At 44.3% G+C, this 21,955-nt stretch overlaps 1 protein-coding gene across 7 annotated transcripts in view; it reads right to left on the bottom strand.

The window, feature by feature from the left end:
* BAALC (BAALC binder of MAP3K1 and KLF4) overlaps positions 1–21,955 on the bottom strand; it is an 84,180-nt gene that overhangs the window by 23,876 nt on the left and 38,349 nt on the right. The window lies entirely within an intron of this gene.

Here is a 21,955-nt window from a genome sequence, read left to right as displayed (position 1 = left end):
CTGGTGACCCCTGAGAGAAAGAGAAAGAGAAAATCCACACCATGAGGGCTGACTCTGGAAATAGTGCCAAGAGTTAGGCCAATAGTTTCCATCCCTGCCTTCCAAGTGGGCTTCTTAAAAGAAGTAGGTGCAGCTGACGTTCTACATGAAATTTCAGTTACAGAAATTAGCACAAAACAAGAATAAACAAACATTTGGAGAAGGCCAATACCATAGAAGAGAGACAGCAAACTTTACGGTGGAGACCCTAGGAAATGTAGCTAATAAGGTATGTAGCAGAAAATCTTAAATAAGTGTAGTTAATCTGCCCAGAAAAATGAGGGAAGATAAGGTAAGCACAAAACAAGGACAAGAGTGACTAAAGATATTTGAAATAATAATTTTAATAATAATATTAACTGTTGAAATGAATTTTTAAAAACTCAGTAGAGAAGCTGAATAGCAGGACAAACATAAAGAGCAAGTGAATGAGCTGCCCTAGGGATTCTCCTGGAAGGAGCAAGTGAAGGTATGAAAAACACGTTGGGAACACAGGATCAAAATCCAGACATTACAACCTCAATCGAAGATTGGTTCCAGAAGGAGAGAGTAGAGAAAAATGAAGGGAAGTGTTATTCACAGAAATAATAGTATTTCTCAGAACTGAATGAAGAAAGATGTGAAACCCCAAATTGAAATAGCCTACCAAAAACTTGACAAGACCAATGAAAAGAAAAGCCAACCTAGATAGAGCTTAGTGAAAATTCAAACCCTGTCAATAACGAGAAAAGCTTCAGAAGAGGAAAACAAAAACAAAAACAAAAAACGGAATGAGACTGACATTAGACTTTTTATCAACAACCAATGGATGTAAGAAAATATGGAACAATGACTTCAAGATTTCAAAGGATAGGCACATTGTAAAGTCTTTTGCAATACTTTGCCAGATTTACCTCTCTAAATCTCCAATTACCCTACTGCCCTCTGCCAACAGTATATGAAATGGCAATATTCCCCAAACCTGCACAAACCCTGAATATTTTCTTTTTTGTTTCTCATCTTTGCCAATTTAAGAGGCAAAATAAAGTATCTCGCTGCTTGGATTTACACTTCTTGATTTACTAGAGATACCATATAATTTATGTGCCTATTGGCTAATTGTGTGGGGCTTTTTTAAAACTGTCAAGTCATTTGCCTATCTTTCTTTTGGGGTGTTAGCCTGCGTTTGCTTTTAATCAAACTTAAGGAAAACAAACAAAATCCTTTCCCAGAGTGTTGAGAAATTATTTGCCACGAGGCACGCATCAGAAGCACAGTGTGTTTGATGTACAAAGAGAGGGAGGCTTGGCTGACTAGGCAGAGCTGGTAAGGCCACAACCCCAGCGCAGCCGAGGGAGCAGTGATCCCAAGAACACACACGTCCACCTAGGACAGTGTATGTAGCCTGCATGCCGGATATATTCCTTCTGTTCCTCCACACTCACTTTCCCCTCCTCCCTACCCTGTTCTATGTCCCAGGACACTGACCTGAAGAAACCACGTCAACAGGCTCCCCCATCCACTGGTTTCTGTTTGGGTTTGCCAATGGGTACCACTAGCTCCCGAGCAGAGGGGTCTAGAGTAGCGTACTGAGGTCAGGTCTTTGTTCCCCTAGCTGCCTCCCCGCAGGGTCGCCATGGGTGCACTGTGTCCTCTAGACACTCCTCCACCAAAAAAATGTACAGAACCAAGAAAAGCCAGAGAGACCGTGCAATTAGGAGGCTCCTGGTGACTTCTGGGAAGGCTCAGAGTGGTAGGAACAGAGGACAGATGGCAAGTTGTCGAGCAGGAAGTTATAGATGCTGCATCAGTCAGGGTTCTCAGCTACAAGCAACAGAAATTGACTCTAGGGAACTAAAGTAGGAAAGCAATTCATTTAAATGCTCTGGGAGGCTCTCAGACTTTCTGGGAGGGTTGGATGTTGAGTCACAGAGGTTATCTATCCAAGCACAATGTCCCAAATCCCTCCATAGAGCTTGGTCTCCTAAGCCCTACACCCTGGAAACTGGCCTCAGCATTGCTGCCACGCTTGTATTAAAAAAATTATTGTTGTTTTTCTGAAATTCCTGAATTTTATCTGACAACCCTACTGGGTGCCAAGTGCCCCAGGCAGGGGGACATTGTTGTGAAAGCTGCATTGTGCTAGACCCTAAGCTGCACCTGCAATTCTACTCCATGCCAGCCCTCTCAAATCTGAAAGATGGGAGAGTGACTCTTATTTTACAGCAGAAGAAACAAGTTTAATGCAGGTTCTGTATGTTTCCAAAGCTTGTGGTCTTAGCAAGTATTCACATAACCTTCAAAGAAAAAATCCGAAGTAGGCAGTTCTCAAATTTTAGTGGGCATGAGACCCACCTGGGTGTCCGATAAAATGCAGATCCCTGTGTCCAACCCCCAGAACTTCTGATTCAGTAGGGGCCCAGGAGTATGCAGTTTAACAAGTTCCCTCCACCCCTACCCACTTCCAGTGATTCTGAGACATGGAATTCTAAAAACTGCACTTTTAGGCTCCTGACATGGAAACTGATGCTCATGCTAGTTTTGAGGGTTACATGCAAAATGCCCAACTATATTTCTTTCCACAGTGAACTCTGTAGTAGGAAATTGAGAGACATCTGTGTGCCCCTGGGGTATGTCTTTTTTTGACATCCTTCACAAAATTTTCATTCCATCCAGAAGACAAGCCAAATCACCGACTTTGCCAAAAGATAGGAAACAGCTGTGTCCAAAGCTTGCTGAGAACTTGCAACCGATGACTTCTTGCCAGTTTCTTGCTATTTTGGAAATGGAGCTGGGAGGGGGTCAGCACAGAGAAATTAAAAATGATAGTGGAAGCCATGTGGAGAGCAGGACAAGGGGCAACTCCTCTGTAACCCAAGCATCTGGCTTTCTTTGGTGAAGGTGATCTCAGTGTCCGAAGTCACTGAAACCACCTGCAAGTCAGACCCTCGATGACTGAAAACCAAAGTATAAGACACTAGCAGTCTATTTGGGAAGAATCTCCTAAAGCCACATCAGATGAAAACTCTGGCTCATCAGCGTCTGGGCTTAGGCCCTGAGCACGTGGCTGATGATAATTTTGCCCGAACTGAGGTATATATTAAATAAACTGCAACTACCCAGTCACTTAGAATTTGTCTCCTTATTTTTCAAAATGAACTAAAATGGAGAGGGAGCTGTCATTTCTTCAATGTGATGAGTAATTTCTGAGCACACACTATGTGTAAGAAGCTGGTATGCGGCTTTTTGTAAGGCTAGTATCAGGAAGTCCTTTAAAAATGGTGAGCAACCCTTACATTTATTGTCAATTGATTTTGAACAAGGGTGCCAATGGAGAAAGAGTTTTTTCTTCTTTTTTTTTTTTGGTGGGGGGGAGACGGGGGAGAGTTTTTTCAACTAGTGTGTGGGGCAACTGGATATCTACATTTGAAATAATGAAACTGGACCCCTATCTCATACCATATACAAAAGTTAACCCAAAATGGATAAAAAATCTAAATGTAATTGCTAAAACTATAAAACACTTAAAAGAAAACACAGGCATAAATCTTCATGACCTTGGATTAGGCAATGGTTTCTTAAAAATGATCCCACAAGCACAAACAACAATAGCAATTGGGCATCAAACCCCCAACCAAAATTTTGGTTGGACACCAAAATTTAAAACTTTTGTGCCTCAAAGGACATCATAAAGAAAGTGAAAAGACAATCCACAAAACAGGAGAAAATTTTTGCAAATTTATATCTGATAAGGGACAATTAACCAAATGAAAACATAGGCAAAGGATATGAATACACATTTCTTCAAACAAGAATGCAAATGGCCAATAAGCACATGAAAAGATGTTCAACATCACTAGCTATTGGGGAAATATAAATCAAAACCATGAGATACTACTTCACACCCACTGGAATGGCTTTAATAGAAAAAGGCAGATAATAACAAGTGCTGGCGAATATACGTAGAATTCGGAACCCTCACTCACTGCTGGAAAAACAGTGCAGCCACTTTAGACATCGTCTGGCAGTTCCCCCAAAGGTTAGACGTAGAGTTACCATATGACCCAGAAATTCCACTCTACGTCTATGAAATGAAATGAAATGAAAACCCACGTCCACACAAAGACTTGTACATAAGTGTTCACAGAGCATTATTCATAGTAGCCCCAAAATGGAAACACCCCTAATATCCAACAATGACAGATGGATAAATAAAATGTGGTATACACATACAATAGAATATTATTTGGCAATAAAGAAAACAAAGTACTGATACATGTTACAACACTGATAAACCTTGAAAACATTATGCTAAGTGAAAGAAGCCAGTTACAGGTCACATAGTATACCATTCCATTTATATGAAATGTGCAGAAATAGGTAAATCTCTAGACAGAAAAAGAGATTAATGATTGCCTGGAGCTGGGGTTGTTGGGGGGGAAATAAGGAATGACTACTAACAAAGGATTTCTTTTTAAGGTGATGAACATGTTCTGAAATTGATTGTTCACAACTCTGAGAATATACTAAAAACCATTTAATTGTACACTTTAAGCAGGTCAATTGTATAGTATGTGAATTATAGCTCAATAAAGCTGTAATTTAAAAAAATGTCAGCAACGCATTTTGGAATATTATATTGACTAAAGAAAAGAAAGAAGCACATTTGGCTTTGAACAGCAATGGGCTGTTCCTGGTCAGGGAGAGAGACTGACCGATGGACTCGTACATCTACAGGGATAACGGCAATTCAAGTCTAACAGTTGCCAAAGGCCATGGGTCCTGGGTAGTAGGGTGTCAGAGGGCCCCTGTTCCCTGAGATGAGTTGCCAGCCTATCACATCTGCCCTTGGCAATGGGGATTGGTGGTGCAAATGGCTTCCCCCTGGTATTCCGCAGCGTGCAAGAAAGACTCCTGCTGAGAGCAACAGCTGAACTGAAAGGATCCCAAGAGAACCAAGGGGAGTCCCGTCTGTCCGCACTGAATTCAGGCAGGCCTGGATGCCTCTCTCCCCAGAGACACCCAAGGACAACAAACAAGCTAATGAACTGGGAGGCAGACAGAAGGAAAGATCAAGATCTCACTCTCCTTCTCCGTGCTGATACTGTTAGAATCTGTCAGTCTTGCTTTTCCCTCTCTCCCTTTGATCCCCTCCTTCACGTGCTTTGATCCCCTCCTTCACATGCTTCTTCCTCATCATCATAAGTGATCACTTATTTGTTCTTTTATCCCCTGTCTTAGAATTAGCCAGTCATTTGAAAAACAGTTGTTCCGTGCCTACGACGTGCCAGGCACTCTGCTGGGTGCTGGGTTACACCCGAGCTTATGGTGCAGGAGGATGGCGGTCTCTCAGCGAAATCTTCCCTCCACCCACTTTCCCTTTCTTCCTGCCTCTCCCAGTCTGCACTAAACCCTCCAGGTCCACACCAGAGAGGGTAATGGGAGATGGATGGCAAAGGCTGAATTCCCATTGGCGGGGGCGGGGGGAGACAGAAGACAAGAATTTGGACTGGTGTTGACAATTATCTGTGACAGGTAGAGGGCGAGGCGAGGCAGCAAACATTTAGAAGACAATGCATCATATCCATCCGTGCATCTAACTTTCCCTTCCTTTTCCATGAAACCCAGTCCGGATCCCACCTTCTTACTCAGGCTGAAACTGCCTCTCCAGGGAATTGTCTACCTGAGCAATCCCAGGCAATCCCCGACAAGTGGCGCCCTTAGCATGGCTGGGAAGGCAGTCCCGGGAATAGGGTGGAGTCCCAGGAGGCCCCTCCATTGCCTGCTGCCATCCTTGGCCATGGCCCTGCCCATCATGGCCCCATTTCTGCTTGAATGGGGAGGCTTACTTTGATCTTTCATTCCTACCCCACTTCCTTATGTGTGCAGACAAGGTGTGCTGGCTTGTGGCCTGGCTTCTTCCCACAAAGTCAGCAGATCTAATCAGTTAGGGTTTTAAAAACACTCCAGGGTTGCACCCTAATGCTGCTCCCAAGATGCCTGGCCCCATGCTAGTCTTCATGGCCTGCCCTTCACTCTTTTACTTAGTGAAATTTTTCTTTAGGGAAAGAGTCACCCAATGAAATTTTCCTCTCTGTTTTCTTTTATTCCTTGGTTCATTTTGGGGGATGGTTAGCCCTTTAAGGAAGTGGCAGCTTGTTTCCTGGTGGTTGTTTTTTTTTTTTACTCCTTGACACTTTCTGAGTTTAGTACAACTAGCTTTTTCAGCAGGCTCTTTCCAGGCTGGCTGTAGCTGCACTAAATCGTCCTCCTAGGTGGATGTTAGAAATTAGGCAAGACATCCTTATTAGACAGAAGAAGTATATGTGGCTCAATCAGAATTAGGAGATTTAAGTCAATTGTATTGTTTTAATTCTTGACATTTTAAAATGATCCAAAGCAATCAATCAATCCTCTAGCATCTATAAGTGCCTACCCTGTCTAGCACTGGGCTGCTATTAGTGGATATAAAGCATTTGCCTACCTGAATTCTTTATGCTTCTGTCCCTTAATTGGAAACTTCACAGTTTATTTAAAAATTACTGAAAAACAGAGCCGTGCAAAATTTAAAAAACAAAATACTGTTTCTTACCTATCAGAATGGCAAAAGTTAAGTCTGATAATATTCAATGTTGAAAGGGTGTGGGTCCATGGGTTCTCTCATAGGTTGCTGCTGGGAGTGTAAATCAAACTATTTTGGAGGACAATTAGCAGAATCTATTCAAGTTTAAAATGTGCACACCATCATGAGTCAGCGATTCCAGTCGTCAGTGTCCACTGTGGAAAAGCTCTTATCACTGCACAAAGAGGCCTGTTGAGGACACTCTTTATACCACTGAAACAGTGGAAAATGGAACCAGCAGACCAATCAGTTTACTAAGCCAATTTACTAAATAAACTGTGCTTTACCTATCCTACAGAATTCTGTACAATTTAAAACTATAAAGATTTATACAAAAAGAAGTCCAATATATAATAATGAGTGTAAGGCAAGTGGAGGATAAATATATTAAAAATGACAGCTTTTATGTAGGAAAAACACTGTTATATACGTTATTATATTTTTTCGCACAGCAATACACACGTGTGTGTATATATCTTTATGTATATATATGTATTTATATGTATACATATATGTGTATGTATATATGTGTGTATGTGTACACCCAACAACCTGATAACGAAGTTTGTCTCTGAGGAAAAGGCAGGGAACCAAGATCAGAGGGTGGTTAATGGGGCCTTATCTATAACATGTCTCCTTTTAAAATATATTACTTCTGAAATAAAAATGATCTTTTAAAAATAGAGCTATGTCATATTCTGCCTTTTCTCATTAGTAGTGGCTCTGGACCCACGTAGAATATCTGGCTATTTAACTTGTAGTTATTAGATTATATTTGATCATCAAATACGCTATCAAAAATAGTAATCAAATATAACGACACACAAGAACAAGAACAGCCCACAAGCTGTTGCTTAACACGTTGCTATTAGTCCATTCTACAAAGAAAGGTCAACCGTTTTAAAATCAAGAGATGAGATGTCTAACTCTCTGTAGGGCCGTCAGACAATTCACTGGGGCATCCTAACCGTGAATGTGGATGGAACTAATTCTAGATGTTGGTTAGAACCTGGGGATCACTTACATGACTGAAATCAGGCATGGTTAGTCCCCACAGAGGAGAGGATTCTTGCACAATGTTTAGAAGGAAAGACTGGGCATTGCTGACATGAAGATAATAAAAGAAATGAAATGAAACTCACATTTGTGGGCTCCCATTGAGTGCCAGCCCATGCTAAGAACTGAGGATCTAAAGACAGGAGGACTCCTGAAAGGACTGGTAGCTAAGAGCATGGCATTGGAATTTGGTTCCCAACTCTATTTCTCTGTCACACCAACCATATAAGTAGGTCTTACAATCCCTTATTTTCCCAGAAGAGGAGACTGAGGCTCACGGAGCTTAAGTACTCTGCCTGAGGTCCTACAGCTGGGGCCAGAGCCAGGCTTCCACCCCAGGTCTGTCAGACTCTAAAACCTTTGCTTTCAATGCATTTGTGTTTACTCCCATCATTTAGAAGAAAAAAAAAAAAAAGAAAACCTACAATGAATCATGTTCTCCCTTTTCAAGGCTAGGCAATAACAGAGGTGTATGGTATCATCAAAATAAATGAAAGACTTTTTGTTTGTTGTTTAAAAGATAATTCCACAGCTCAAAGGTCTTACTCCTCAGGGTGGAGCTGGTCTTTAGAAAGACTTAGAATCTGGGCGCCTGGGTGGCTCAGGCAGTTAAGCGTCTGCCTTCAGCTCAGGTCATGATTCTAGGGTCCTGGGATGGAGTCTGCTTCTCCCTCTCCCTCTGCCTGCAGCTCCCCCTGCTTGTGCTCTCTCTCTGTCAAATAAATAAATAAAATCTTCAAAAAAAAAAAAAAAAGAAGAAGAAGAAGAATACTTAAAATTCAAGTAACTTGCCAACAGATTCAAATGGGTGGCAATGAAGTACAGACAGGGAGAAGATGAGTGTATTTAATTAAACTACCTTGGTGCATTTTCTACCCCTCGGAACCCTGAAATGGTTCTGCCAGGTGCGCAGCCCTCTGGGTCACCCACTACACATTCATCACTTGTCCTCGAACACTCAGAAGCCACGGCCAAGGCTCATTTTCTGCACTCAACATCTCCCGTTTCAGGGGTGCAGCCAGCTGGCCTCGGGCAGTCTCTGCTCCAGGTGGGATCATGACTGCTTGATCCGGGATGGGAAAGAATTCCAGGGAAGCAAACAAAACCACAGCGTTGCAGACACTTGGTGATCCAATCAAGGGGACGAGAGAGGCTGCGGAACAAAGGGATAACGGCCTGGGGATTCCACTGCACAGCCAGGACAATCTTTTAGGACTAGGCATCAGATCCTAGCCCATCCCTTCACTGACTTCTCCACGCCTTTGGGATAAAGGTCCCAAATCCCCACATGTCCCGCAGGGCTCTATGTGAGCACTCTTGCCTCTCCTGGCTTCATGAGTGTATGCTGTCCCAACTGTTCCCTATGTTCCAGCCTTATAAGGCATCGAAGGCACCTCACTGCCTTTATCATGCTGTCCCTTCTACTAGATTGCTCCTCCTTTGGCCTGGTTAGTTCTCTGCCTCAACTTAAACATGACTTCCTTGCAGGCGGAGGGCAAGGGGGCTTCCCAGACTCCTTCCTCCCACTAGGTCAGGTTCCCCTAGTTCTGTCCCATAGCACCTTGTACTTCTTGGGAGCAACCAGCCCAGTTGGAATTTTTTGTTCTATGCCCGCCTGTCCCATTAGCCTGGTTGCTCCATGAAGACAAGGACCATGCCTGTCTTGTTCATTACCATGCTTGGCATATATTAGGCATTCAAGAAATGGTCCTGAAGCACTGAGGAGGATGCCAGAGCTAGTACCATCACTGCAAGGAGAAGCCGCCATACAGACCTCTATCCGTTGAGTGTTTTCTCCCTCCTGTACCAAATGGCTGAAATTCCAAAGGAAGCAAGTGCAAATGTGAACCATGCTTGCTGTTCTGATTACTGTGCAATTATCAGGGAGTGAAGGAAAGTGCACGTAAACAGTGAAATCAGCCTCCGACAGCCCTGTCCTATGATGCAGATCACTCTCCCCACATCCTTTCCGGGTTGCTGTGGCTCCCAAGGGCCCCCAGTCAAGGCCGGCGTCTTTCCAGGACCCAGGGCTAAATACAAAGACAAAGACAGTACTGTAGCTCTCCCCAGACTCCATTTTCACTTTAGGGGTTTGTGCTGCCAAACAAAGGGATGGCAGCTCATTGTGAACATCACAGCCCTCTGGTGAAAGCAGTCCTCTGACGATCTCAGCTAAGGGCACCCTGAGCCGAGGAACAAGAAGGGTTGGTAACAAGGCTGGGCAATGCTGCCTGGGGGCTGGCGACGGTACAGAGAGGTGAGTCACACTGGGCTGTCCCTTCCTCTCTCTGCAGATGGCGGCACTGCTGCTAGGAAGGGGAGCTTTGATGATGGGGCCCTGGAAACATGCTGATGGCCTGACCCTTGGGCCTCTGATTCCAGGATGGAAAATCTCCAGGGCCAACTTTGTGTAGAAAAGGAAAGACCCTCCAAGCCTCCAAAATGTTCCCTCCTTTCTGCTGATGCTTGAAATTCCTTGCCCCGGGGGAACAGTAACCTTTACGCCGCAATTAGCACTAAGTCTTAAAATTGAGTTAATTCCAGGAGAGTGACGTGGTAACTTAAATTCACCTCTGTCCACTTCTCCCAATCATTTCAGAGCAGGAAGGCTTCTTGTTTGCTAGAATGACCTCACGGCTGCTTCTGGGTTTAAGAATCCATGTAAAAAAAAAACAAAAACAAACAAAAAAAAACCCAGTGGAAAGGAAGTCAAAGAAAAGAGCGACATTCAGTTGATTTATTTAATAGGGTTTAGGTGGAGAAGGAATAGGAAGCAGAAGAGTGGTATGGGCAGAAGGAGAGAGGAGAGAGATTTGGGGAGAGAGGGGCCACTGCCTGGTTTGTTTTAAAAAAAAAAAAATGTCTGCGAGTCAGAAGATTTCCAAGAAGTTTTGTTGTGCATCAAAAGTAAACTCCTTCCAAACTCCTGCCATTTGTGACAACATGGATGAACTTGGAGGGCATTATGCTAAATGAAACAAACCAGACAGAAAAAGACACTTTTATGTGGAATCTGGGGGGGGAAAAAAAAACAGGATAGAGAGAAAGAAAGAAAAGGAAATAAAAGAAAAAGCTGAACTCAGAGAGATTAGAAAAGTGGCTGCCAGGGGCTGGGAGTGGGAGAAATAGGAAGAGTGGGTAAAGGACAACCTTTCAGCTGTAAGGTGCTTAGTGTGAGGATCTAATGTATAACGTGGTGACTGTAGTAGGTAACACTGCACTGGATCACGAAAATTTGCTAAGACAGTAGAACTTGAGTGTTCTCTCTCACACACAGACAAAAGGTAAATATGTGAGGTGATGAATGTGCTACTTAATTCAATGGTGGGATCCTTTTATAATGGATTTCAAGTCACATTGAACACTTTAAATATCTTTTTTTTTAAACATTTTATTTATTAATTTGAGAGAGAGAGCACGAGGGGGTGGGGAGGAGCAGAGGGAGAGGGAGAAGCAGACTCCCAGCTGAGCAGGGAGCCCGATGCGGGGCTCAATCCCAGGACCCTGAGATCATGACCTGAGCCGAAGGCAGATGCTTAACTGACTGAGCCACCCAGGCGCCCCGAACACTTTAAATATCTTACAATTTTGTCAGCTTTACCTCAGTAAAGCTGAAAAAATAAACTCCTTCCCTTGTGATACTTTTCTTTGTGAGACACAAGATTTGAATTACTTTTTTTCTTCATTCCATCTCTCTGAACCTGACTCTATTTCTTTAAAAGATATTATTCATTTATTTGAGAGAGAGAGCACACAAGCAGGGAGGAGTGGCAGAGGGAGAAGCAGATTCCCCACCGAGCAGGGAGCCCGATGCAGGACGCGATCCCAGGACCCTGGGATCATGACCTGAGCCGAAGGCAGACGCTCAACCGACTGAGCCACCCAGTGCCCTGAACCTGACTCTATTTTGACACTGAATCTCTTGGGGCCCTACGAGTCTGTGAGTTGAATGACTTAAGTCTATGTTCATTCAACATGTCTCACTGATGCCTGGCGACCGTACGCCCAGGAGGAATGTGCTAGAGTGGGGCAGGCACTGCTTCTGGAGCCAGGCAGGCCTGGGGTCAAAGCTCAGCTCTGCCCCTTGCAAGCCGTGTGACCTTTCTTGAAGTGACAAAATAATAACATTTATTGTTTGTTTGTCAAACTCTCCACTATGATGACTCCCATTTTACTCACTGCCTCAGAGAAGCAGTAACTCAAAGAGGAACAAACAGCCCACAGTGCGGCCAGGACTCAACACTCAGATCCGTGTGACTCGAAAGACATCTTGTTCCCACCTACCGTCTCTGTCATTGCCCCATGCCTTAGCCTCACTGAGCCTCGATTTCCTTGGATATAAAATGAGAATTCTGATGCTGGCATCAAACAGTGGTGATCGAAGAACAGAACAGGTGTGCCTGGCACACAGTCGGGCTTGATTTCACAACCCCCCACCCCCAGGCACAGCGAGGTGCAAAGGCTGATTTCAGATCCTTTCTGGAGAGCGAGGGAGGGCACTGGGTGGATGGAAAAGAATGCAGAAAACCATAGCGACAAGAGAGTGTCATCAAAGAGCAACGTGTCACATGGACCGCTTTGTCCCAGATCTGGTCAGAGTGTAGCAACCCCTAAAGGGTCTGAGACCAGAGCTAAGGGGCACCCAGGAGGCCAGTCAAGAGGACAGAAGGTTGAGCTGCAGTGGGAGCCCCGGACTGCAGAACAGATGCTGTTATCTCGGGGTGTGTTCACTGCGTGTTAGCAGAGGGCTGATATGGAACACACGTGACAGAGACAAAAGACGAAACATACTATTCACACCCCTGCTGTGCCTCCCCTTCTTTGAAGGACAGACAAGTTGGGCTGAAAATGGCTGATTTTTTAAAAATATTTTATTTATTTATTTGACAGAGAGAGAGGGAACACAAGCAGGGGGAGTGGGAGCAGGGAGCCTGACTACGCGGGGCTCAGTCCCAGGACCCTGGGATCATGACCTGAGCCAAAGGCAGACACTTAACTGACTGAGCCACCCAGGTGCCCTTTTCCTTTTTTCTTTTTTTTTTCAGTTCAATGGATTTTATTTAGAGGTGAAAGCTTGAGGCAGGGTGACCAAGCTGTTAGCTATTCTAATTACAAAAGAAACCTTAGAGACAAGGTGCCAGAAACCCAAGGTTATCCTTGAAGCATTTCAAGGGATTCAATAGTGATTTTAAGTACACAACAATGGAGAAGACTCCATTAGATTCAGTTTAGCATACTAGAACCAGGGGATGTGAAGCTTGAGAAAAATCAAAATTCCTTCCAGAGCCAGAGAAAAACAGACCCCTGGGGAGCGGGCCGTGCCGCCACGCGCATTTCCTGCACCTTTCCGATGTGCCAGGCTCTGCTCTAGAGCTGGGGATGCGGCGGTGAAGGGGATAGGCACCATCTTTGCCCTCTGGCGGTGATATTGGGGAGGTGGGGAAGAGAGATGTCCAAGGGGTATTGCTGGTGGCCAAGTACAAAGCAGGTCAAAGAGAGGCAGAGGGCGAATCATGGGTAGCCATCGGCACCTCGTTAAGGAGTTTGGATGGTGCCCTGTGGGCAAGGGCAGCCTTGGGACAGTGTGGGGGATCCATGTGAAGGGCTCAAGCCCGGAGGCAGGGAGTCCAGTAAGAAGAGCCTTGCCTTTGGGATCTGCCTCCTTCCAGAGCTTCCCTAGCCCTCTGAATGCATTTTTGAGATGATTATCTTCCCAGCTGCACTCACCAAGTTGGAAACCACTCTCAGAAGGCTGTGACTGGTAATTATGCTGCCTCAGAAAGACAGCTTTTGCCAAAATACGCATCTGACAAGTGCAATGGAGTATTTAGAAAGAAAGGGGGGGAAAAGAGAAAAATAATAGTAATTTAATTAGGATAATCATCTGTAACCACAATCTAGATGACAAGGATTTTGGTAACAATTTTGAAAGGACACAGCCAGAATGAACAGGATTAAGCTTGAGAACCTACTCACTACGTAGCTCACTGTTAATGTTTAAGTAGTTGGTAATATCCAAAAATCTCTTCTGTAGCAGCCACATAAGACAGAAATGCTGTGGGTTTTCTGTAGGAAGCATACATTTAAGAACTCCAAATGGGCCAATCTGATTTTGTATTTCTGAAATGCAGTAACTGGCTCTTAAATCCCCGGTTCCTGTCTGTGCAGTTTTCCCCAGATAAAAGCAGGTTTAAGCTTACTTTTTTCTCCTAAGAAGTCAAGTTCAAGCTTCCCCCTTTTGACAAGTTCCTGCAAGGTTCTGGGAGTAGGTGCAGTTGGTTTCGCTTTAAATCATATTACCATTTTTGATATTTACAGGAGGAGGTGGCTTTTCCAATGGTGTTTGGACCACATCATCTATAAAGACAACAACCTGTTTGTGTGACCTGATCCCACCCTAAATGCACAGAATCCATTTTGAAACAGTTTTGCTTAGTTTAGCATACTAGAACCAGGGGATGTGAAGCTTGAGAAAAATCAAAATTCCATCCAGGGATTTTCCTCTCAGGCAGTTTTTCTTCGGTGTAAAACAATAGCAAAACTGATTTTTCTCCAGCACTCCCATTCAAACTGGATGTATGAGAGGGTAGCCAGCCCTGTGGAAAAGTTCATGAGTCCCAGGTTCACACAGGGATCCCACAGATGCAGTACGGGGACTGGCTTACCCAGGCCCCCCACTATTGACCCACATGGTGTCATAGTTTCTGTTCAGGGAAAAAACCCAGTACCTGGTGGTTCGTGCATCACTGAGATGGCCACTTATCGAAACATCTTATTCCCTGCTCTCTCATATGCTCCTCAGAAATGACATCTGTCCTCACTGGAGTGGCTCACATTGGACACCGAGCTCTCTGCTCCTTTCAGTTCATCTTACCCGGTATCCGCTGATGCCCAACACGCACCAGACATGTCACCAGGCTCCGCTGACTCACAGAGGCATACTTTGCCCCGCAAGTCCTCACATCTAGTGGGAGAGTCAGAAACAGAAATCAATGCAGTCCTTCTAAATCGAGTCATCCTCATGGTCCAGTCTTAGAATGACATTATACTGAAGAAAACAACGGTCAACGCTCGTAAGTTATTCAAAAGTAATCTAAAGCCTTTACTTGCTTTTCTTAGAAAAAAGCAAAGGGAGTTCCCAACAATTTATACTATTCCTAGATAAATACTGAATTAGTGATCTGGAAAACGAAATTATGGGCATAATGAAAATAAGATAAAAAGTTCAAAGACGGGGAAGATGACAGATTAAAGAGGCTGAGCCTGGAGGAAGGAAAATTGGTCACGACTGCTACACTATCTGGAGGACCTCAACTTGAGCAATGGGATGGGGAACAGGATGTGTTGAAGACATGGGGGGAAGAGAGGAAGAGATTCAGACAGAGATGTAGACAGCCTTGCAGAACCAGCTGCAGTCTAACTTTTCCACTTGGAAGTCCCTCAAGTCACTTTAGACTCAATATGTCCAAATTGAACTTATTACCTTCAATCTGGTTCTCCTTGACTCTCTCCTCTATATCAGTCACGCCACCCATTTTCTAGCCTCTGGCCTTAAAACATGTGAGTTATTTCCTTTCCCTTCTCCTTCATCCCCTATCATCAAGTCTGACACTAAGCCCTGTCACTTCTTCCTTTTACACATCTTCCCATAGAGCTCTTTGCCCTCCACCTATGCTCCCAATGGAAAGGTCTAATGCACCTCACTTCCAGATTATTGCAGTAGCACGCAGCTGGCCTCCTTGATTCCAGTCTCTCTCCACTGTCTGGAATGTCCACATCATGACAGGAAGATGAGTCTTCCCCAAACATGGCTTTCTTCCTCACTGCATCAGATCCAAACACCTCTGCCCGGCTTTCAAGTGCTCCATTGAATGGGCTCACTGTAACTATCTTGCCTTGGTTCTCATCACATACGTTATCCTCCAGGCAGGCTGGTGTCCTTTGTGCCCCATAAGTGCCAGACTCCTGCCGACTTTGGTGTTACTGCTCAGGATGACCCTCTACCTGCAGTGTTCTTCCTCACTCCTTCACCTTTCCAACCTGGTGAGGGCAACACTGATTGGTGTTTGCTCCACAACCTAGGCATCTGTAGTCAATATCACACAAGTAGGGCTCATTGATTCCTTGCTTGTTCCAAGTGCCCAGGTTTTCTCTCCCCAGCGAGGCTATTCATTTGTTCAGGAACAAAATCTATGACTTTGCCCAGATACTTTTACTAACCTGGGAAGAAGAAAGATCTCCAGGGAGCTTTGGCATTTTGGTTTTTGCTCTCATTTACCTATATTATTCTCAAATGGAGCATGGGAAATATAACAATAATTTGTGGCCAATTCTTACAATTTGTTCTTTAATTCATTTTTAATTATTAAATGATATATTTTATTTAAACTGAAACTATAAAGCAGGTTCAAGTCTTATAACCTCCTGGCTCACATGAACATCACTATCTCTACAAACTGCAGTGAATAATTTTTTTTCATCAGAGATTTTTAAGGGTTCTAAAAATGAGCAGAAGGGAGTTTCTATTTATAAACAGCCCACTGCATGTCAGGCACTGAATTGGGTGCCTGGCTTTTAAAAAGCCTCATTACTATCCTGCAATAGGTGCAAAGACATTTTTTCCTTAAAATTTTTTTTTATTTTAAAATTATGCTTTTAAAAAGTACTTGGATATGAAGTTGAAGAAAAGCACTTTAAAGTCTAATGGAAATTAAAAGTACTTTAATTGCCACATTTCGACTTTACAAAGAAAATAATGAAACATTGTTTTAGAAAGTTGCCTACTGAAATGAAGATGTGAAATTTCACAAGCAGTTTTAGGAAAAATCTAAAACATGAATAAATTAAGATATAGAAAAATATAAGTACTCATTACTGTCGAATACATCTTGGCATATCATCAAGCAAAAATCAAAGTGTTGATAAATTTCATGTACTGAAAGGTTTAGGAAGGGAAAAACACTCCAAATTATGGGGCTATAAAAAGCATAACTGGAGGAACAGGCAGGTAGTATTTCCTTTTCATCAGAGTTTCCTTAGAACTTTCTACACCTTCCTAGCTCCCAGCTCCCCACACCATGCATTCCAATTTGCTTAAAGATAAAATCATCAATCCTTTCTCATTTTAAAAGGATATATTCTTGCGGCACCTGGGTGGTTCAGTCCACTGAGCTACTGATTCTTGATTTCAGCTCAGGTCATGATCTCAGGGTCCACAGATGGGATCCTCTGAGCATGGAGCCCGCTTAAGATTCTCTCTCTCCCCTCTCTGTCCCTCCCCTACGCACATACTCTCTCTCTCTCTCTCTCTCTCTCTCGGATAAATAAATAAAATCTTAAAGAAATAAAAGGACATATTCCTCCTTAGAGAGTCTTCCGGGTCTCCCTAATGATCCCACAGTTTGTTTGACAGCCCCTAAGATTCTAAACCACGTGCAGCAGCCTTTTCCCCACCATTGGGCTCTTTTTCCCAGGAACCCCACCCTCCCACTCTCAGACCTGGTGGTCTGGGTAGGAGCACGTGACCACGGGCAGAGCCAATCACCATTCTGTATTCTCAGGGACCATGTGATTGGTTCAGGGGCATCACATGACCCCAGCCAGTGACACTCAGGCCGTCTGCAGGAGCTATTTTAAGAGTCTGTCTCTTTCCCAGTAGATTTGAGTCTAGGAACTGCACGGTGGGTCTGTGGCAGTGGTCTGACCTGTACAAGGGGAGACCCTTTCCAAGGATGAAACCCACATGGAAGAATGGGCTTGAGAGAAAGAGGGAGACACGGGTTACTGGCACCACGTGAGTCTTGAACCCAGCCTCACCCCAAACCAATACAGTCTTTGCTTAGTGTTTTGTTTTGGTGGATGTTGATATGTTTATTACTTGCTCCCAAAAGAGTCCTAACTGACACAGAAAGTAAACCACAAGCTTTACCCTTCAACTGCGCTCATACAAGTTCTGTTGCACCTGGGCATCGACTCACAAAAAAATCCTCTCGTTTGAGCGTAAGCTGGAATCCAGACTGGAGTGCAGACACAGCAGGACAAACCGGTGGGGGCTAGCAGCATATCTGCCTCAGGGCCTGAGGAGCCTCCTGAAAATAACTTGCCCTAAGGGAAGAGGAGCCAGGCCAGCAGGCCTTACCCAGCAAGAAGAGCCAAGCCTCAAGGTCAGAGGAAGGAACAGTTTTAAAGACAACAGTGCTTGTCCCTAAGACCTGTCTGCTGTCCACGACCTGACCCCAGGGAGAGGACATGGGCCATAAGCAAAAACTCAGAAAGCTGCTTTTCAAAAAATTATCTAAGATACAGGGTGCAAGCAACGCTACGTGGGGGCCCCTCTAAAATCACAGCATAACACAAAGTGGGGAGCGAGGTTTTCTTTCCTACTTTATAGCTCTGCTTATTCGGAATATCCTGGCTCTAGAGCAGGGTTTCTCCACCTCAGCACTACTGACTTTTGGGGACAGATGATTTTTTGTCATGGGGGACTGTCCTGAGCATCGTGGGGCACTTGGCAGCACTCCTGATCTCTACCCACTAGATGCCAATAGCACCCACCCCCTGTGGTGACAACCCAGTCTCCACACCTTGTCCAGTGTCCCCGAGGGAGTGAAACGGCCTGGTTGAACACAACTGCTTTAGAGTATTAGTGGCGGGGGCACTAAGAGGGGACGAGTGCAGACTGGAAGTAGCAGTGATGCTCCGCCACAGAATTAATGTGCCTGGAAGATGGGCCAGGGCCTTGGGGGGGGGGGGGGGGAGGAACGGTGAGGTGGGAGACAGTTTCCAAAGCAGAAAGTCAAGAGACAAAAAGCAAAGACAGAACCCCATGGGAGCGGACAGCTGCTGGTTGGTCTCACTGGTGAGCCGCACCTTGGGGACCCCGGAACTACTGTGACAAACTGCAACAGAGCTGGGGCCTGAGAGAACAAGTGGTGGCAAGAAACAGTGAGAGAGGCTCTTTGCTTTTCATAGGAACCCATTTGTCCCCAGAGACCAGTGAGACCTGAGGATATATGGATTGAATTCGGACAAATCCCCTAACGTTGAACCCTATCAAATAGCTTAGCTCACCATTACCCACAATTCTTCTCTCTGTCACAAGTAAATTTCCCCCCGGCCAGAGGGGAATACACTCCAGACTCCACTTCTGGGGCTGGGGCATTCGGGTATGTGTACCAGGAGACCGAGAAAGCAGGAAGGTGTCTTCTGGGCAAATTTAATCAAGAGTGTCCAGGATAGCAGGGAGATCAGTTTGGATGCAGAGGAGGCATTGAGGCAGATGCAAAATAATCCCTGTGGGCAACAGAAGGAGTTTGGTGAGGGGCGCCTGGGTGGCTCAGTTTGTTAAGTGTCTGCCTTCGGCTCAGATCATGATCCCAGGGTCCTGGGATCGAGCCCCACATTGGGCTCCCTGCTCTGCGGGAAGCCTGCTTGTGTTCCCTCTCTCGCTGTGTCTCTCTCTGTCAAATAAATAAATAAAATCTTTAAAAAAAAAAAAAGAAGGAGTTTGGTGATGAGAAACAAAGCCCTTTGGGATTTTCAGAAGGAACCAGATTCTTCTATTCACCACAGTTTTCTTGACCTCTTATGTCTGGGGCCGAGGTGTTACAGTGTAATGAGAATTGACTTCGCCACCAGACAGAACTGGGGTCCAATCCCTTCACTATCCCCTATTTGTTAAATGAGCTTAGGCAAGTCACTTCTCAAAGTCTCAGTTTCCTCATCTTATAAAGTACCAAGAGCAGGTCTGACACTTAGTAGGTGCCTTACCACACACTAGCTGACCTTCCATAAAGGGAAACAGGAAGTGACTCCCAGACATTGGCTCCATGGACAGTGATCGTGGGTGCTGTTACTCAGCGGCCTCTGGGGCAGGCCCTAAGGACCACAGATGGATGAGGCTTGGCCCTCTGGGCTGAAGGGGCTTAACATCTCATTCTTCAATCCCATTCAACTAACATTTAAATTGTGTGCAAGTACAGAACTGGGTGTGTGGGCTCCAGTGAGGACTAATGCAAGACCCTGGCAATAAAAGAGGTCTCATACAAACAAAGAAATGGAAGGTGGGCCCGATTCCACAGGCATGTACCAAATGGGAAAGGAGGTGAGTTAGTGAATGCAAGGTTCCCGTGGTGGCCACTCCCACAGTGCTTTGTATTTCAAGTTCAAAGCCCTTAGCACATTTGTGACTCTCTCATTAATGACTTGGTTAATGTTTGTCTGCAGTGTAAGAGGATAAAGCCCTATGAGGGTAAGGACTGTGTCTGACTTTTCTCCATTATAACTCTTAGCACCAGCACTTAGAAGATAACTCCAAAATAGCATATATCTTGAATTCCAAACAACACATTTTTGTTTCTGAAATTATGGTATATTTTTAAATTGATGTGCATATTTAATCTGCTCAGCATTTTCCCCGTCTTAAAAGCTGTTATTAAATTGATCTCACAGGACTCCTGGGTGGCTCAGACAGTTAAGCATCTGCCTTCGGCTCAGGTCATGATCCCAAGGTCCTGGGATCAAGCCCCGCATCAGGCTCCCTGCTCAGCGGGGAGTCTGCTTGTCCCTCTGCATGCCACTCCCCCTACTTGTGTGCGCTCTCTCTCTCTCTCTGACAAATAAATAAATAAAACTTTAAAAAAAAAAATGATCTTACAACCTGCAGAGTTCTCAGAATTGCAGAAAGGTGTTTTCTAGCCAATTGAACAACGCAGGCAGGGAGTGATGTTTAAACTGCCCCTGTCTGCTCTCCTCCCTTTAGAGATAAGGGATGGGTTTCCATTACAGTTCTAGTGAACAAGAAAACTCAGGGATTGAGATGCCCCATCATTCAACCATTTCTAAGAAAGACACTGTTTGCCCTAGGTGGATTTGGGAAGGGCAAAGAAACACAAATTGAAGACAGGTACACCTAATAACACAGAGCCCTCGGGAAGCACATACGGTACCTAAGGTATGGCGAAGCCTAACTATTCCCTGGAGGTAAGAGGTCTTCCATAGAAATGCAGCTGTCCTCCCAGAACAGAGCCCCGGCAAGGGTAGGGTGCACATCTGACTTTCGATGGACAGCACACCAGTCTCCATTCTCCCAGGCCACCTATGAGACACCAGTGCAGGCCAGCTGGGTGGGGAGACGCTGGCATGAAGTATAATGCTTTATTAGGGAAAAAGACAGCCTTCAACAGATGGTGTTGGTAAAACTGCACATTCATATGCTGAAGAATGAAACTGGACCCCTGTCTTACACCACTCACAAGAATTAACTCAAAATGGATTAAAGACTTCAGTGTAAGACCTGAAACCATGAAACCCCCACAAGAAAACACAGGAGAGAATCTCCCTGACATGGGTCTTGGCAATGATTTTTTGGATTTGGCACCCAAAGCACAAGCAATAAAAGCAAAAATAAATAACTGAGACTACATCATACTAAAAGCCTTCTGCACAGCAAAGGAAAACATCAGTACAATGAAAACGCATACTGTGGAGTGGGAGAAAATATTTGCAGATCCTCTATCTGACAAGGGGCTAATATCCAAAATATATGAGGAATTCATACAATTCAATAGTAAAAAAACCCAAACAACCCAATTTTAAAAAATGGGCAAAGGACCTAAATAGACATTTTTCCAAAGAAGACATACAGATGGCCAACAGGTACATGAAAGGGTGATCAACATCACTCATCATCAGGGCAATGCAAATCAAAACCACAATGAGATATCATTTTGCACCTTTTAGAATGGCTAATATCAGAAAGACAAGAGATAACAAGTGCTGACGAGGATGCAGAGAAAAGGGAACCCCCTGCACTGCTGGTGAGAATGCAAACTGGTGCAGCCACTGTGGAAAACAGTATGGAGGTTCCTCAAAAAATTAAAACTAGAACTACCATATGATCCAGCAATTCCACTTCTGGGTATGTATCTGAAGGAAAGGAAATTACTATCTTGAAGAGATCTGCACCCCTTGTTCATTGCAGCATTATTTACAATGGCCAAGACAATGGAAACAACCTAAGTATCCATTGATAGATGATGGATAAAGAAAATATGGTACATATATACTCAATGGAATATTAGCCACAAAAAGAAATCTTAGCGCTTTCAATAACATGGATGAATCCTGAGAGCATTATGTTAAATAAGTCAGAGAAAGACAAATACTGTATGATCTCATTTATATATGGAATCTAAAAAAACAACAAAACAAAACAAACACAGAACAGAACTCCCAGAAACAGGGGGGTGGAGGTGAATG

The sequence above is a fragment of the Phoca vitulina genome, unplaced genomic scaffold, assembly GCF_004348235.1.
Source record: "Phoca vitulina isolate PV1807 unplaced genomic scaffold, GSC_HSeal_1.0 scaffold18, whole genome shotgun sequence".
Lineage (NCBI taxonomy): Eukaryota > Metazoa > Chordata > Mammalia > Carnivora > Phocidae > Phoca > Phoca vitulina.
The sequence above is the reverse complement of the archived record's forward strand: the minus strand, read 5'-3'. Positions and strand labels throughout refer to the sequence as shown.